Source organism: Callithrix jacchus, chromosome 10, assembly GCF_049354715.1.
Source record: "Callithrix jacchus isolate 240 chromosome 10, calJac240_pri, whole genome shotgun sequence".
Lineage (NCBI taxonomy): Eukaryota > Metazoa > Chordata > Mammalia > Primates > Cebidae > Callithrix > Callithrix jacchus.
The window spans coordinates 69,924,105-69,943,262 of record NC_133511.1 but is presented as its reverse complement, the minus strand read 5'-3'; the positions used below and the strand labels follow the sequence as shown (position 1 = coordinate 69,943,262).

At 43.7% G+C, this 19,158-nt stretch overlaps 1 pseudogene; it reads right to left on the bottom strand.

Annotated features, from left to right (window-relative positions):
* Positions 1-98: 98 nt before the first annotated feature.
* LOC144576534 (methylcytosine dioxygenase TET1 pseudogene) lies at positions 99-18,904 on the bottom strand (annotated as a pseudogene).
* Positions 18,905-19,158: the final 254 nt, after the last annotated feature.

The following is a 19,158-nucleotide window of genomic DNA, read 5'->3' as shown; positions in this document are numbered from 1 at the left end:
AGTCTCTCTTCTGAGGAGAATCTGGATGCACTGCTTTTGAGCCCAGTCGCACGAGGTTTTGGTCGCTGGCCGGGTCACAATCCCAGGGCAGTGCATGGCTACCAGCTCTCACGCAAACTTTCCAACTCACTCATGCCAACAACTTTGGAGCCTGGGGCCCCACAGGGCTTGAGGGGCACAGACAGGTCAGGAGGAAGCCTACTGGTTCCCAGTACAGTCAAGGCCCAGGCCCCTGAATAGGAAGCCTCTTCCCAAAGGTCTAGAGTGGAGAGATGCAGGAAGTGCTGTGTGTCTTGGGTGGGGCAAGAGGGTACCCCATGGGGCAGACCCGGGAGTAAAGGGGGCAGTGGCTGCCTGCACAGAATTGCACAGGAGCAGCCTGTGGGGTCCTTCCCCTCCAAGCCACCGGAGCAGCAATGTGTCTTCAGAACAGATCTCAGGGACTCTTTATTCCTTATGTCCTTTGACAGAAGACGTTGAAGAGAGATCTTAAAGGACACTACTCATAACGGGCATTAGTTCTTCCCAAAGACTGACTGCTGTGGGCATAAAGTTGAAGATTTCTGTGGGACTTAACAGAATTGTTGGAATGGGTCATCCCAGAACAAATAAAATGGAATTAGATATCTGAGGCTTATTGAAGGGGGCTGGAAGGGAAATGGCCATAAAGGAAGAAGGAGAGGAATCTCGAGAGACTAGGAGCCATAAGGTCACAATGCAGGTCCCATCTTTTGGAGGCTGGAAAATTAAAACAACTTCAAGGAGATGTTAAGGAAAAAAGTCTTAGATATGTGTGCATCTCCAAGAATGTTTTTGGAAAGGTTAATGGAGACCTTGAACAAGGCACCAATGAAAAGTCCAGTATCTGACAAGACTAGGCTTATCTTAATGGCTCTGTACTCATTCATTGGTCAGAAACAAGGGAAGTGGAGGCTAGACAATGCCATGTAATTCTAAAGCACAGTGTCTGAGACCATCAAATATGCTGTCTGCTTTCAAATCTGAAAGGCATCTTTTCGTGGCTACCACACTCCATTCTCGAACTATGGAACTCCTAACAGATGGGAGCATCTCCTTCATAGCTTCAGTGAGCCCACTTTGCTGAAGGGGGAAACTTAGAGGAAGCTTAGAGCAAACTGTCTTTTTCTCTGAAGCTTTAGACCACAGCTTTTCCCCTCATTACTTTTCCCCTCATTACTTTTCCCCTCATTACTTTTCCCCTCATTCCTTTTCCCCTCATTCCTTTTCCCCTCATTCCTTTTCCCCTCATTCCTTTTCCCCTCATTCCTTTTCCCCTCATTCCTTTTCCCCTCATTCCTTTTCCCCTCATTCCTTTTCCCCTCATTCCTTTTCCCCTCATTCCTTTTCCCCTCATTCCTTTTCCCCTCATTCCTTTTCCCCTCATTCCTTTTCCCCTCATTCCTTTTCCCCTCATTCCTTTTCCCCTCATTCCTTTTCCCCTCATTCCTTTTCCCCTCATTCCTTTTCCCCTCATTCCTTTTCCCCTCATTCCTTTTCCCCTCATTCCTTTTCCCCTCATTCCTTTTCCCCTCATTCCTTTTCCCCTCATTCCTTTTCCCCTCATTCCTTTTCCCCTCATTCCTTTTCCCCTCATTCCTTTTCCCCTCATTCCTTTTCCCCTCATTCCTTTTCCCCTCATTCCTTTTCCCCTCATTCCTTTTCCCCTCATTCCTTTTCCCCTCATTCCTTTTCCCCTCATTCCTTTTCCCCTCATTCCTTTTCCCCTCATTCCTTTTCCCCTCATTCCTTTTCCCCTCATTCCTTTTCCCCTCATTCCTTTTCCCCTCATTCCTTTTCCCCTCATTCCTTTTCCCCTCATTCCTTTTCCCCTCATTCCTTTTCCCCTCATTCCTTTTCCCCTCATTCCTTTTCCCCTCATTCCTTTTCCCCTCATTCCTTTTCCCCTCATTCCTTTTCCCCTCATTCCTTTTCCCCTCATTCCTTTTCCCCTCATTCCTTTTCCCCTCATTCCTTTTCCCCTCATTCCTTTTCCCCTCATTCCTTTTCCCCTCATTCCTTTTCCCCTCATTCCTTTTCCCCTCATTCCTTTTCCCCTCATTCCTTTTCCCCTCATTCCTTTTCCCCTCATTCCTTTTCCCCTCATTCCTTTTCCCCTCATTCCTTTTCCCCTCATTCCTTTTCCCCTCATTCCTTTTCCCCTCATTCCTTTTCCCCTCATTCCTTTTCCCCTCATTCCTTTTCCCCTCATTCCTTTTCCCCTCATTCCTTTTCCCCTCATTCCTTTTCCCCTCATTCCTTTTCCCCTCATTCCTTTTCCCCTCATTCCTTTTCCCCTCATTCCTTTTCCCCTCATTCCTTTTCCCCTCATTCCTTTTCCCCTCATTCCTTTTCCCCTCATTCCTTTTCCCCTCATTCCTTTTCCCCTCATTCCTTTTCCCCTCATTCCTTTTCCCCTCATTCCTTTTCCCCTCATTCCTTTTCCCCTCATTCCTTTTCCCCTCATTCCTTTTCCCCTCATTCCTTTTCCCCTCATTCCTTTTCCCCTCATTCCTTTTCCCCTCATTCCTTTTCCCCTCATTCCTTTTCCCCTCATTCCTTTTCCCCTCATTCCTTTTCCCCTCATTCCTTTTCCCCTCATTCCTTTTCCCCTCATTCCTTTTCCCCTCATTCCTTTTCCCCTCATTCCTTTTCCCCTCATTCCTTTTCCCCTCATTCCTTTTCCCCTCATTCCTTTTCCCCTCATTCCTTTTCCCCTCATTCCTTTTCCCCTCATTCCTTTTCCCCTCATTCCTTTTCCCCTCATTCCTTTTCCCCTCATTCCTTTTCCCCTCATTCCTTTTCCCCTCATTCCTTTTCCCCTCATTCCTTTTCCCCTCATTCCTTTTCCCCTCATTCCTTTTCCCCTCATTCCTTTTCCCCTCATTCCTTTTCCCCTCATTCCTTTTCCCCTCATTCCTTTTCCCCTCATTCCTTTTCCCCTCATTCCTTTTCCCCTCATTCCTTTTCCCCTCATTCCTTTTCCCCTCATTCCTTTTCCCCTCATTCCTTTTCCCCTCATTCCTTTGCTACTCAATTCTTACCCTCAACTATCACCATTGCAAATCCTGGCAGCTTCCCTAGTGGGGTGACCCCAATTCTCTATTCCTGAGGGGACTGACACTTTAATGATGCACTTACCTGAGTAATGAGTCTCATGTATGCCCAAGGTCACAATGGGTCAAGGAAGCACCAGAAAATATCCAAGTGGATCACCTGGCTTCACATACTTTGCACTTGTCTTCCTTCATACATTGTATAAAGAAAATATTCTCTTCCTGCTAATCACGATCAATTCATTTTGACAGTATGGCAACTCCTCATCACCTGATGATCCCTGGTTGTAGTAGACCAAGGTATCTGAATGAAAGCCATTAGTTGTAGTTTAATGGAACCTTGAGTCTTTTACCCAGAGGAAACCTGCTTTTGAACCAAAATCTCCAACCCTGAATAGCTAAGACTTCCAGAGAAGGGAAGTCAGTCTCCTAGTGGACTATTAGAAATGACCATACGTAAGATATTCCTGTTCTTACCCCTTGGCTTCTGTATATGGTACTTCTCCTATTGGAGACCTAGTGCCATAGAGATCTCTAGTTATCTCTATTCTGAAGGCTGATATTCTGCTTCCGTGAAGTGTTTGAGATGCTGCTTTAGAAGCAGCATCTTAGAAGGTATCCTAAATATCCTGAGGACGGCTGCTTCTGGTAGTTGAGATAATGTTATACTACTAATGAATCCCATGGTCATCAGCCCTATTCTATTCTGCACGTGCTTTGCTGTATAACATGTCTTCTCCATTGATCCTGTGCTGTGTCCGGTCTCTTGCCTGTAGATAAGGAATTTTGGAAGCCAACAAAGTAGGCCTAATGACCAAGGCTCTGTGGACAGGACAAGCAAACCCATGCCCAAAACAAAAACATAACTGGAAGTAGAAACCACTGGCCCTCCCAGAATAAAGAGGCTTAACGTAGTTCCGCACTGCCATTAAGTTCTGAATTGCTCCTTGAGCAGTACATCGGGGCTTCAGGAACCATACATGGGATCTTCTGCCGCTGATGCCATTCTATAAGCCATCATTCCAGTTCTGAGCTGAACAGTGAAGGCTAGCTGACTCCAACAGGCACAGTCCCTTCATCTACTTGAATGTTCAGTGCCTCTTGGGTAGATGTCTTTTAACGATGCAAGCTTCTTCACAATTTGGGCATGACTCCCATATGCTCATATTTATGCCCCTCTCCCCTCTTGCTTCTAATAACCTAGTCCCTTTCTAAGCCTCAGATCACACAGAAGGCCATTGGCCACTGCCCAGGGATTTAGAGAAATTCTCACCTTGGGCTACTTTTTCTTCCATAGGAAGTGGATAACCAGGTATAACAAGTTCACTAATTAGACTCCTCCTCCCCTCTCTTGAAACTGCCCCGGATACGGCTGTAATGCACAGGTCATGCATCTTAATTCATAGCTTGCTAACCCATCTGTAAACAGGCTCTAGCTTCAGTCATATGAACCTACTCCACAGGGCCACTGATAGGATGTGAGGAAAAAGGACTGGTGCAAATATTGTGGGTGCCCTGAGCCTGAGCTACCAGCTCATGCAACTTATGCTCTCTGGTTCTGTCAGGCTTGGTCCCAGAATAATCACTTCCCCCTTATAAACCTGGACAGGTCCAGTGAGAAGGCTATGGTCTTGTAGGTCAGACAAACCCATTTCTGAATAGACTATTTTGAATGCATCATCACTTGGTACCCCTTGAACACAGCCCAGTAAAATGCCAGGAGCTATTTCTCAAAAGATCTACAATTGTTTTGCTATAGATGTGACTAATTTCAAAATGCCAGGGATGTTTACAGTGACAATTCCATAAGCTTTATTCTGCATCTCTTCCTACCACTGGCACCTCCAGTTCCTAAGGCTTGAGTGGCAGTGATGCTTGCACCAAAGCCTGGACCTGCTGTAGCACTCATTCCTGCTCTGGGTCCTCTTAAAGTTGGAAGCCTTCTATGACTCTTCATATTGCCCAGGGCAGGATTCCTAGGTGACAAGTGTTCTCAAGAATTCAAAGAAGCCTACTATTCCTTGTGCCCTCCTCTTTGAGATAGAAAACACAAGATAAAGGCTTTTTCTTTATTCTGGAAATGTTCAACGTAACCTTGGACCTAATTAAATACTTCTGACGATGGGTCCTAAAATTCTTTGGATTTGTCTCTACCCTCTGGAGCATGTCTTTTTACAGCCTTTACAAAGTACCTCGTGTTCTTTTGGCACAATCAGAATGATCCCACTGGATCACTGATGTTCTCTGGGATGTTCAGGCAGTCCAGGTTTGTAGGACTATATGGCAGATGACAGTTAATGTGCCTGAGGCAAACTGTATGAGTCTTATTTTCTATCCTGTATGAATATAAACTTTCTGATCATCTTATAACAAATAGAAAGCAAGAAAACTGCCAAGTTCTCTATCATGCCTTCAAAAGCTTTCTATTTGGGTGGGGAGGGCAGGTTCAGAACCAAGTGCCCATATGACAGTCTTAAGTAACCTGGAATAGTAATTTAAATGAGGAAAAATAACCAGTGTGGGTCTCTGCATCCAGGATACGTGGAGACTGTTTAAAGCAGGGACTCTATTCTAGATGCTAGTCTTTGTAGTAAATAGAGGAACCATGACTATACTTCCAATTTTTGGATCAGTGTTGACTCACTGTTCAGTAATCCTCAGTCTAGTTTTTCCTTCCCAAACGTACAGTTGCCTGAGTAAATTACCATAGGTGCCTTGAGGAGGAGCTGAGATAATCATGGTGTATGATGGGGGCTTTTTCAGGGCTTCTCTACTTAAGGATTCAGGTACCGCTTCAAGGAGTTCTAGGTAAAGAAACTGACACGAGTTTGGGAATTGAACCTAACATTGATCTCACTAGTGGTTATCTCAGCCTTCTGATCCTCCATTTTTGTCTTGCTCATAAGTGGTGAGCAGAACCTTGCTGGCTGCAAATCTAATTTAGTCCTTGGACAATACTTCGCAATCTCCACAACTCTGGGCAAGCCCCCTTAGGGTCCCCTCTGATCTTTCTGGCTCTTACAGAACTGCAGCCTTCTGACTTCTTGATGTTAAATGTTACCACCTGGACTCACTATAGCTTTTTATCCCCATAGGTAGTGATCAGCCTATGTCTGTGACTACCTCCGCTGCCATGTGTTCTGGCCTGAGGAAAACCATCACTGCACTACTTAGTAGTGGTGGTGTTCATGTCATCAGATCATTTATCATGGCCTTGGTGAATGTCTTCTGGCTTCTCCCCTTCTGTCTATTATAATATGTGCCCTTCCCTCTTTCTCTGGCTTCCAGGGAAATCTAAGTTTTTCACTTGCTGAGCAGTGGCCATCACTATTTCTCAGGCTTACAAGAGCCACCTTAGAGTTCCCCTGCCCTCACCACAGGATGTGTGGTGGGTGTGGCTCATCTGTTCAACTATCATGCACACCTAAACACCTTACAGGAGGAAGGGAGCATGCAGATGGATAGGGCAGGATCCTGTGCTCCAGCCCCGCAGCGGCATGCAGCTCAGAAGCCTGACTCCTGAAGCTCAAATGGACTTCTACCATGCATTATTTTACCCTTGCCAGCTGCAGAGAGTTTAAGCATTAAACAGCTCAGTGGACCCTCTGCCTTTTTTGCAAGCACAGAGGGCCAGTGTGACAGCTTGCCATATCCTAAGCTCTTGTCCAGCATCCAGAAAACGGTTGCACACAAACTTGAAGGAATGGGAGGTCTGAGTGGTGGATGTGGCTCCCAGTGGTATGGCTAGGGAGCTTGAAAGGGGATGCAGTGAGAAAATAATCTTGCCCTGGAATTTGTCTCTCCAGTTGCCAATCTCTTCTGACTGCCTCAGCCAAACTCCTGAGTTCATATGTTCCTTTTCTCTTTGCCAGGCTGTTCTGTTCTGTTCTCTTCTGTACATCTTGTCTGCTTATCTGCTGATCTGTTGGTGGAGCCTGGGATCTGGGGCTTACATGGGTACAGGATAGGGAAGCATGGCAGGCCAAAAAGCAACTTCGAGGCATGAAAATGGGAATGCCTATTCCCATTTGGGGACACCTGTATTCAGGCTGGAGAGTGGGACCTTTGCTGAGGAACTGCCCTCTTCTAGCCACTATTTCCCTATCTCTTGTCTGTAGTATATTCCCTTCTGAAGAGACCCATGTAACTACCATTAGAATATGGATAATGACCAATCTTAGCTACTTCCTGCTTGACAGGTGGTGGAATTTAAGGGAAAACGGATTCCTCTCAGGTTTATTTAAGGGTCTCTGCCAAAAGAAAGCCATTGTCTGAGTCTCCAGTTGCTTCGCCATTTGGAGTTTGGCTGTCAGGGAAGAGAAAGTTTTATACGGTTAAGTAAGCATGGGTTAAACATATGTATTAGACAAGAAGAAATCTAGTGCCAACAATTATGGCTGAAAGTGAAACATACTAACATTGTACCCTGAGCTGTTTCACCCTGGTGAAAGAAATTAATCATCATACAGGAGTGGTTAAACTTGAGGAAAGGGAACAGTTCTTGCCACATCCATGGCAATTAATAGATGGACCTTGGGGATTCTGGGGTTTGTGGCTTGTCATGGTGGTCATAAAAGCTGCTTCTGCTTTTGTCTCCCTGTCTTGTAAAAGACTAAGGTAGCCACTTTGAGAAGGTCCTTTACTGTCTGGTCCCAGGGCCCATTTCTGCAATGTCTGCCTGATATCAGGGGCTGAGTAATAAATTTATCCTTAATTCCTCAATGGAGTCAGGAGATAGCTGTGCTTTACCAAGGGCCCGTCTGGCCCGTCCAAAAAGTTTTATTAAATTCTTGGTCTATCATGGTCTATTTCATTATTCCTGGTCTATCTATAACTGAGTCTTGGTCTTAGTTCTACATAAGCCCTCCATTATGCACATCCGAAAATATCTGCTCTTCCAGTCTTCTCTCTAGTCATTGGAATCCCATCCAGGGTCATCAGCTGGTACTGCTTTTCTTCCAGTTGGATAAAGTTTGCCTTCCTTTCTGATGCTAAAATACAAAGCTCATCTCCAAATTTTTCTGCCACTGGCAGAGCAGCTTGCTTCTCAGTGTCCATCAGGGTTTGATTTCAGAGTAACGTTTTTGGGGAGAGCTTAAATACTTGGTTGGGTTACACTCTAAAAAACCTCTTTCCCTTTCACACCCTCTTCATTAATCTATGTAAAGAACGTCAGGGTTATCTGAAAACTTGCCAGGATCCCCTTAATTTGCTATAATTTCTGTAGAGAATAGGACCTGGACCTTACTGGAGCAAAATTCACTAGCCATCTGTTGGAGGGGCAAGAATGAGCCCCTCCAACCATTTTATATGGTTAAGCATGGGTTAAACATGTGTATTATACATGTGTAACCCATGCTTACTTAACCGTATAAAACTTTCTCTTACCTGACGGCTTGTCTAATGTGAGGATTTCTAGGAGGCGGCAGGAGAGACTGAAGCTGGATAGGGAGGTTGGCATGGAACTGAGGAAGCAGGGCTTGAGGGAACTGGCTGCTCGACTGGGGGTGCCTCTGTAATTTATTAGTTTTTTGGGATGGCCCCTTATGACCTTTCCTCAGATGGCAAACAGGAGGGCTGCATCAGCTCTACACTGTTGGCAAAGCTCTACATTGCCTGCAAGGCATACAAAAGCTGTACATATGGAGCCTCAGGCCATATGTCCTCATGTCTATATATAAAAAGGTCCAACTGCCCAACAATATTGAAATAAATAACTCCTGAGGCACAGCCAGTCCTTTATAACTTGGCCAAACCTTTGTGCAGAGGGTTAGAGGCATTTTGTTCTCCAGGTACAGTGTTAAAGCAGTCTCTATGGTTCAGGATACACACCAGAGGAGCATAAGCCGAGGGTGGTGAAGAGAGCTGGTTGCCCATTCTGAAAGAGAAATAGAGGTATGGCTCATTTCCCTTCTTTCAGCAAAAATTTGGTGTGAGGTAGAAAGGCATTTCTTTTCTTTACCCCAAGTCCCAGCTACCCTAGACAGATGCCAGCTATGGGTACCCCTGCAACCATGAAGCAGGGAGCACCTAGGGAATAGGAATTATATCCATTCTTACCTGTGTCTGTGTTTTCCCTGCTGTCAGCAACCTTTGAGCTTCCTGGGCCTTATCTATGCCATGGAGCGCAGCCTCCTTCCCTGAAGCAGGGGTTTAGTCAGCAGGCATTTGTTCTGCCTATTTACATGGTGGCTGTCACCTAGCTTTAGATTCCTCAGATCTGGTTTTCCTTTCTAGGGCCTCAGCCTGAAGCCTGGAATTGAGTTTGGGACAAAATATTTCTGGGGCCTGCATGTGTCTAAGTCTCAAATGAGCCCTGCCACATTTGCAATTACTATCCAGCAAGGGCCACTCCATTTTTTTCTATCATAAGCAGAGTGTGGGAGAAAGGAACCCTCTCACTTAAGGAGGAGGAGAAAAATGGGGAAGAAAAAGAAACCACAGCTTAAATGGTAAAAGGGGGAGGTCTAGGGGAAGAACCTCCATGGAGGGCCCCAGAGGCAGCTGCAGTTTTCTCTTGGCCTTTGTGGGCATTGTGTGTGCCTTGCACTTGCTGCTGGACACACACAGGCCTCCGAGCTGGAAGGGAAGGCACCATGCACCATATGCACCTGCAGCTGTTGGGATGGGGCTGGGCATGGTGTCTCTAAGATACCACATGGTTCAGAACTGTACCTTTTGGCTGAACTAAAGCCATCATTTAATATCATTGCTACAATCTGTAGCAAAATGACTAACATTATAAAGGATGAAATAGCCATTTTAAACCGTGAAAGAAAATAGTCTTGGTCAATGGAGTTCAGTCTTGGAGTCTTCCAGAAAAAGATGCCTTTGGTTTTCCCAAGACTTTACTCCAGTCCCATGTGACAGATAGACCTCTGTGAATGGGAAACAAAGCCAATATTTCTTTAACTTACAAGAAAGAGTTGGCAGCGTCACATAACCGTTCTGTGTTTCAACCTGCTCTTTTGTGTACAGCAGACAAGCCCCCAGAGGAAAGTTTCCTGACCCCCATTTTGGGACATATGACAAGGGTGTGGCTCATCTGTTTGGATGCTGTGTGTGCTCAAACCCCTTACGGGAGTGGGAGCACCACTGGGCTCCAGCCCCACAGGGTGCCAGAGAGATACCAATTCCTGAAGCCCAAGTGAGAATGTGTTAGTGTGCTCAGTGGGGTGGGTGGGAAGCTGGAAAGGGGATGGACCAGAATTGACTACTAGATGAGCTGAAGTGTCTAATTTGCAGGCCAAAGTCACCAGGGAGAGACTTGATGTGGTAAACATGGGACCTTCAGAGGGTGAATGGTACCTTCCAGAGGGTAGAAACAGTGATTTTTTTTTTTTTTTTTTTTTTTTTTTTTTTTTTTTTTTTTTTTTTGAGACAAAAGCCGACTAAAGCTCAGTTTACGTGCATATGATGCCCAAAGGCAAACACCAGAGCTGTTTGCATCAGGCCATCTTGGCCTCTCCCTCCTTTACTCCTTTTTTCCAGAACACATATTCCAGTTAATAAAATGGAACTCTATAAAAAAGGATAAGTGATTTCTCGTACGCAAATATGCACAAACAATACACAACAGGATTCTTATATTTCAAGTCAATTTTAAAAATAAAGTGCTTTTTAATTTTTTATTGCATTTTAGGTTTTGGGGTACATGTGCAGAACATGCAAGACAGTTGCATAGGTACACACATGGCAGTGTGTTTTGCTTCCTTTCTCCCCTTCACCCACATTTGGCATTTCTCCCCAGGCTACCCCTCCCCAGCTCCACCTCCCCACTGGCACTCCCCTTTTCCCCCCAATAGACCCCAGTGTTTAGTACTCCCCTCCCTGTGTCCATGTGTTCTCATTTTTCATCCCCCGCCCATGAGTGAGAATATGCGGTATTTCATTTTCTGTTCTTGTGTCAGTTTGCTGAGAATGTTCTCCAGATTCATCCATGTCCTTACGACACGAACTCATCATTTCTGATTGCTGCATAATATTCCATGGTGTATATGTGCCACATTTTCCCAATCCAGTCTATCATCGATGAGCATTTGGGTTGATTCCAGGTCTTTGCTATTGTAAACAGTGCTGCAATGAACATTCGTGTGCATGTGTCCTTATAGTAGAACGATTTATAGTCTTTTGGATATATACCCAGTAATGGGATTCCTGGGTCAAATGGAATTTCTATTTCTAAGGCCTTGAGGAATCGCCACACTGTCTTCCACAATGGTTAACTAATTTACACTCCCACCAACAGTGTAAAAGTGTTCCTATTTCTCCACATCCTCTCCAGCATCTGTTGTCTCCAGATTTAATTATCGCCATTCTAACTGGCGTGAGATGGTATCTCAATGTGGTTTTGATTTGCATCTCTCTGATGACCAGTGACGATGAGCATTTTTTCATATGATTGTTGGCCTCATATATGTCTTCTTAAGGTGTCTGTTGATATCCTTTGCCCAATTTTGAATGGGCTTGTTTTTTTCCTGTAAATCTGAGTTTGTAAATTCTGGATATCAGCCCTTTGTCAGATGGGGAAACTGCCAAAATTTTTTCCCATTCAGTTGGTTGCCGATCCACTCTAGTGACTGTTTCTTTTGCCGTGCAGAAGCTGTGGAGTTTGATTAGGTCCCATTTGTCTATTTTGGCTTTTGCTGCCAATGCTTTTGGTGTGTTGGTCATGAAGTCCTTGCCTACTCCTATGTCCTGGATGGTTTTGCCTAGATTTTCTTCTAGAGTTTTTATAGTGCCAGGTCTTATGTTTAAGTCTTTAATCCATCTGGAGTTAATTTTAGTGTAAGGTGTCAGGAAGGGGTCCAGTTTCTGCTTTCTGCACATGGCTAGAGAGTTGTCCCAACACCATTTATTTAATAGGGAATCCTTTCCCCATTGCTTGTTTTTGTCAGGTTTATCAAAGATTGTATGGTTGTAGATATGTTGTGTTGCCTGCGATGCCTCTGTTCTGTTCCATTGGTCTATATCTGTTTTGGTACCAGTACCATGCTGTTTTGATTACTGTAGCCTTATAGTATAGTTTGAAATCCTGTAGTGTGATGCCCCCTGCTGTGTTCTTTTTGCTTAGAATTGAATTGGCTATGTGGGCTCTTTTGGTTCCATATGAAGTTCATGGTGGTTTTTTCCAGTTCTGTGAAGTCAATGGTAGCTTGATGGGGATAGCATTGATTCTGTAAATTACTTCGGGCAAGATAGCCATATTCTTCCTAACCATGAACGTGGAATGTTTCTCCATCTGTTTGTGTCCTCTTATTTTGTTGAGCAGTGGTTTGTAGTTTTCCTTGAAGAGGTCCCTTATGTTCCTGTGAGTTATATTCCTAGGTATTTTATTCTTGTAGCAATTGTGAATGGCAGTTCATTCTTGATTTGGCTTTGTCTGTTATCAGTGTATAGGAATGCTTGTGATTTTTGCATATTGATTTTATATCATGAGACTTTGCTGAAGTTGCTTATCAGTTTCAGGAGTTTTTGGGCTGAGGCGATGGGGTCTTCTAGGTATACTCTCATGTCGTCTACAAATAGACAATTTGGCTTCCACCTTTCCTATTTGAATGCCCTTTATTTCTTTTTCTTGCCTGACTGCTCTGGCTAGAACTTCCAGTACTATATTGAATAGGAGTGGTGAAAGAAGGCATCCTTGTCTAGTGCCAGATTTCAAAGGGAATGCTTCCAGTTTTTGCCCATTCAGTATGATATTGGCTGTTGGTTTGTCATAAATAGCTTTTAATACTTTGAGATACATTCCATCAATACCAAGTTTATTGAGGGTTTTTAGCATAAAGGGCTGTTGAATTTTGTCAAATGCCTTCTCTGCATCAATTGAGATAATCATGTGGTTTTTGTTTTTGGTTCTGTTTATGTGGTGAATTACGTTTATAGACTTGTGTACGTTGAACCAGCCTTGCATCCCCGGGATGAATCCTACTTGATCATGATGAATAAGTTTTTTTTGATGTGCTGTTGTAATCGGCTTGCCAGTATTTTATTGAAGATTTTTGCATCTATGTTCATCATGGATATTGGCCTGAAGCTTTCTTGTTGGGTCTCTGCCGGGTTTTGGTATCAGGATGATGTTGGTATCATAAAATGATTTGGGAAGGATTCCCTTTTTTTGGATTATTTGGAACAGTTTCAGAAGGAATGGTACCAGCTCCTCTTTGTGTGTCTGGTATAATTCGGCTGTGAACCCGTCCGGACCTGGGCTTTTTTTGTGTGGTAGGCTCTTAATTGCTGCCTTGACTTCTGACCTTGTTACTGGTCTATTCATAGTTTCAGCTTTCCTCCTGGTTTAGGCTTGGGAGGACACAGGAGTCCAGGAATTTATCCATTTCTTCCAGGTTTACTAGTTTATGTGCATAGAGTTGTTTGTAATATTCTCTGATGGTTTGAATTTCCGTGGAATCTGTCGTGATATCCCCTTTGTCATTTTTTATTGCATCTATTTGGTTATTTCTTTATCAATCTGGCTAGTGGTCTGTATTTTGTTTTTTTCAAAAAAAGCTCTTGGATTTTTTTTTTTTTTTTGAAGGGTTTTTTGTGTATCTCCTTCAGCTCAGCTCTGATCTTAGTTATTGCTTGTCTTCTGCTGAGTTGAGTTTTTTTGATCTAGCTCTTCTAGCTCTTTCAATTTTGATAGGGTGTCAATTTTGGATCTCTCCATTCTCATATCGGCACTTATTGCTATATATTTTCCTCTAGAGACTGCTTTAAACGTGTCCCAGAGATTCTGGCATGTTGTGTCTTCATTCTCATTTGTTTTGAAGAACTTTATTTCTATCTTCATTTTATTATTTATCCAGTCAACATTCAAGAGCCAGTTGTTCAGTTTCCATGAAGCTGTGCGGTTCTGGGTTGGGTTCTAAATTTTGAGTTCTAACTTGATTGCACTATGGTCTGAGAGACTGTTATGATTTCAGTTGTTTTGCATTTGCTGAGGAGTGCTTTACTTCCAATTATGTGGTCAATTTTAGAGTAGGTGTGATGTGGAGCTGAGAAGAATGTATTCTGTGGATTTGGGGTGGAGAGTTCTGTAAATGTCTATCAGGTTTGCTTGCTCCAGGTCTGAGTTCAAGCCCTGGATATCCTTGTTAATTTTCTGTCTGGTTGATCTGTCTAATATTGACAGTAGAGTGTTAAAGTCTCCCACTATTATTGTGTGGGAGTCTAAGTCTCTTTGTAAGTCGTTAAGAACTTGCCTTATGTATCTGGGTGCTCCTGTATTGGGTCCATATATGTTTAGGATCGTTAGGTCTTCTTGTATCGATCCTTTTACCATTATGTAATGGCCTTCTTTGTCTCTTTTGATCTTTGTTGCTTTAAAGTCTATTTTATCAGAGATGAGAATTGGAACTCCTGCTTTTTTTTTTTTTTTTTTTTTTTTGCTCTCCATTTGCTTGGTAAATCTTCCTCCATCCCTTTATTTTGAGCCTTTGTATCCTTGCATGTGAGATGGGTTTCCTGGATACAGCACACCGATGGGTTTTGGCTTTTTATCCAATTTGCCAGTCTGTCTTTTGGTGCATTTAGTCCATTTACATTTAGGGTTAATATTATGTGTGAATTTGATACTGCCATTTTGATGCTAGCTGGCTGTATTGCCCATTAGTTGTTGTAGATTCTTCATTATGTTGATGCTCTTTAGCATTTAGTGTGATTTTGGAATGGCTGGTGCTGGTTGTTCCTTTCTATGTGTAGTGCCTCTTTTAGGAGCTCTTGTAAAGCAGGCCTGGTGGTGACAAAATCTGAGTACTTGCTTGTTCACAAAAGATTTTTTTTTTCCTTCACTTAATGAAGCTCAGTTTGGCTGGATATGAAATTCTGGGTTGAAAGTGCTTTCCTTTAAGGATGTTGAATATTGGCCCCCACTCTCTTCTGGCTTGTAGTGTTTCTGCCGAGAGATTTGCTGTGAGTCTGATGGGCTTCCCTTTGTGGGTAACCTGACCTTTCTCCCTGGCTGCCCTTAGTATTTTCTCCTTTATTTCAACCCTGGTGAATCTGATGATTATGTGCCTTGGGGTTGCTGCTCTTGCGGAATATCTTTGTGGTGTTCTCTGTATTTCCTGCATTTGAGTGTTGGCCTGCCTTGCTAGGTGGGGGAAATTTTCCTGGATAATGTCCTGAAGAGTATTTTCCAGCTTGAATTCATTCTCTTCATCACATTCTGGTACACCTATCAAACGTAGGTTAGGTCTCTTCACATAGTCCCACATTTCTTGGAGACTTTGTTCATTCCTTTTTGCACTTTTTTCTCTGATCTTGGTTTCTTTTTTTTTTTTTTTTTCATTGAGTTGATCTTCAACTTCTGATATTCTTTCTTCTGCTTGGTCAATTCGGCTGTTGAAACTTGTGCATGCTTCACGAAGTTCTCGTATTTTTCAGCTCCTTTAATTCATTCATATTCCTCTCTAAGTTATCCATTCTTGTTACCATTTCCTCGAATCTTTTTTCAAATCTTTTTTCAAGGTTCTTAGTTTCTTTGCATTGATTTAAAACATGTTCTTTTAGCTCACAAAAGTTTCTCATTATCCACCTTCTGAAGTCTAATTCCGTCGTTTCATCAGTCATTCTCCATCCAGCTTTGTTCCCTTGCTGGTGAGGAGTTTTGGTCCTTTGTAGGAGGTGAGGTGTTCTGGTTTCGGGTGTGTTCTTTTTTGCGCTGGTTTCTTTCCACCTTTGTGGATTTATTCACCTGTCATCTTGAGTAGTTGCTGACTTTTCGATTGGGTCTGAGTGGACGCCCAGATTGTTGATGAAATATTTGTTACTGTGTTTTCCTTCTACCAGTCTAGCCCCTCCACTGTACAACTGCTGAGGTCCACTCCAGGCCCTGTTTGTCTGGGGTGCACCTATAGCAGCTGCGGAACAGTGAGGGATGCTACCAGTTTCTTTTTCTGCTATCTTTGTCCCAGAATGATGCCTGCCAAATGTCAGTCTTCTGGATATAGAGGGGTCAGGGAGCTGCTTGAGGAGACAGTCTGTACTTTATAGGAGCTCAAGTGCTGATCTGTGAGCTCTGTTGTTCATTCAGGGCTGTTAGGCTGCTACATTTAATTCTGCTGCAGAACTTTTTTAAAAAAAAAAACCCTTTTTCTCAGATGCTCTGTATCAGGGGGTTGGGGTTTTCTTTGTGTCCATTGCACTGTCCTGCCCAGCTAGGAGGCAGTCTAGTCACTATTTGCCTGCGGGGCTCTGCCCCATTGCCTGCCCCGTTGCCTGCCCCGAGGCAGAGTCTCTCTGTTGTGGTGGGTTGCCTAAGCAATGGCAGGCTGCGTCAGCAATGGGAGTGTACCTCAGTAGGGGCGGGTTGCCTCGGTAATGGCAAATGCCCCTCCGCCACCGAGCTGCACCATTCTGGGTTCAGCTGTGCCCGCAGTGAAACTCTCCATCCAGAGCGTTTGGAATCGCTGTTTTGTTTGTCCCACTGCCCTGGCCCAAACGCCGTTTCCCTGGAATCTCCTGGCCTGGCTCACCGTCCAAGTCCCATTCAATCAGATGGATACGCCAATCTGTCCTCTCAAGTCTCAGATTGCCGGTTCAACAGGGCACCTGGACCAGTGCACTTTGTGCGGAGCACTGTGGAGCGCCACTGCGCTGCAGTGCCAGCTGCCAGCTGCACCAGCCAAAACTGCTTCCCTGGTGTCCCACGTCTCTTCTGTACCTGGGAATTTCCCTGTTCTGTGGGCAAGAAAAATCCATCTGGAAATGCGGCCCTGACTCACCCTCCACGCATTCACTGAGAGCTTCAATCCTGGGTTGTTCTCACCGCACCATCTTGAGTTGGTCTCCAATAAAGTGCTTCTAAAATATACATTTAGTTAACGGCCTCCAGTGATTACTAACAACAATATTTTACACAGGAGAAATATTTTAGGAGAAAACATTTCATAAGTTTATTTCAAAAGACTATGCCAACTTTCTAGTAATGATTAGATGTTGAACCAATGGCACCATGAAATAGTAATTCAGCTTATTTTTTACTGGGTGCATGTGGTCAAACACCAGAAGCTGGGTCTGTGTCTTAACACTGTCTTGATTTTACATCAGAGCATGAACCTGATAAAATCCTCTAAAAAATGACTCTTGCTTCAAATTAAGTCTGTTTACTAAGAAACACTAAAACTGAATGATTCTATAAAGATTAATGCCTCACTGAAACATTACTTTCTGTATTTATAAAATTCTTGTGTTGCTTTAAATGTGTACCTTCTACCAATTGTCAAAATACAGTCAGTTAGGAATAATCACCCCATTTATTTGTATCTCAGACTTGAAACTGGTGAGATGAAAATACAGTAAATGACAACATGACTTTGTTTAAAAACCTGGAAAAAATGCCATTGCTAGTGCAGCGCATTAAGAGGGAGAAAAGCCTTCAGACACAATAGTCACAGGACCCCGCAATGTGAGCATAATGGGCACAGTGACATTATCATGGGTTAATGTTAATGCTTTATGAGAGGAAATTTGGTTCAATTCTTTCACTTCTGAGAACAGTTCTCAACCTTCATTAGCTGCCAGGTCTTTCTGCTGTGAGGCCTTCATTTTCTTACTCTTAGCTTTTGTTAGCCTCAACCTTAATCTTGTTTAGTTCAACACCTTGTTGGGGCTTATTCAGGTCCTTGTGCTGGTAACCAGACAAGGGAGAAGTGGGTTGGATGATTAGAGTTGGGATGCTCAACGGGAGTGATAGAGTGCAGCTCTCTCCAGACACATACAATCAAAACCAAGCCCCGAACAGGCGCAATGGCCACACCACCAATATTTGCATCCAAAAATCTGTGCTCACTGTCTGACCAATACTTATCAATGTGGGGCAATTTCTACTCAGCAGGTGAGAAGGGTCATTAGATATGGGCTTCTCTGATAGAAGCTCATCTGCTTCAGAATGCTGCTCATCTTCCATTGGAGAAGAGGCAAGGTCTTGGAGATGTGAGGAAGGAGGGCTGCTGGTTTGGTTAAGTTAGTGGTTCAGTCACACCACTGGCAGGCTTAGAATTAACAAAGGACTCTGTCACAAACAGAGGGTGGGGAGAGGAGAGACTTTGCCAAGCTGCAAAAAGACAGGGCCTTCTGCAACAGCTGTATTGACACCATTGAGTCTTCCCAAAGCATTGTGCAGTGGGGAGTGTGGCTTCTTAAAACCCACAAGAGGTTGTTGGATTGGTTAATGCAGTTGGTCTGGCTGAAGCAGTCTTTGGGGACTAGGAGAAGCCTGGAGATGGCTCTTTACAGGATGAGAAGATGGCATCAGCAAATAGGTTTTAGTGTTGTCTGAACTTTTCCAGGTAAAATGGGGATCAGTTTTACTGTTTCCTTCAACTTGCATGGTCTCACCTTTACTCCCTAAGGTGGCAATGGCAAAGCCTTACTGCTTGTTGAGTTGATCTTCTGCTTGATTCAGGGACTCGGTTTCTTCTCCACTGACCTTATGTGCAAGAACTTCCATCATGATCACAGCTTTCTTCCCAGAATGGGGAATGGGCTGAGTGAAACACGTTTTTTGTTTTTGTTTAGTAGTGGGGTGCCAGGACCTTGATGGCCCCAGATTTAATTCTGGCTTCCACTCCTTTCTTGGAGCTAAACTCATCTGTGACTGAAAGTTTATAAAGAGGTAGCACATGGAGCTGCTCATCTTTAACACCCAAAGAGCCTTTATCTCTTTGAGTTAAAATACAAACCACCTTGCTTCCGTTATTCATGTTAATGTCCCTGTGGGGTTGGGCACGGAGTTCAGTCAAGTGGTGACCCAGAGAAGGGACAAACTCTTTTGCCCTTTCTTGGCCTTTTTGCCCCTTTTTGCCCAAGCTGACATTCTTGGGCAACATTTTCATATTCCACCTGATTCTGATAAGCTACTGGAGCATACTGCTTATAAATTGGAGCTAATTTTGTGGCCAAACTCTGCAAGTAATCTTCAAGGTTTTGTGTAAGGGAGAGCTTGGATTAATTATAAATCTTCTGGGCCTTGGACTTCTACCAAATTCGATTAAAGTACATTCTCCAAGAACAGATGAGAATGAAGCTCCACAAGTCTCTGGATCAATTCATTAACATGTACGGGTACAATTTTCATTGCAGG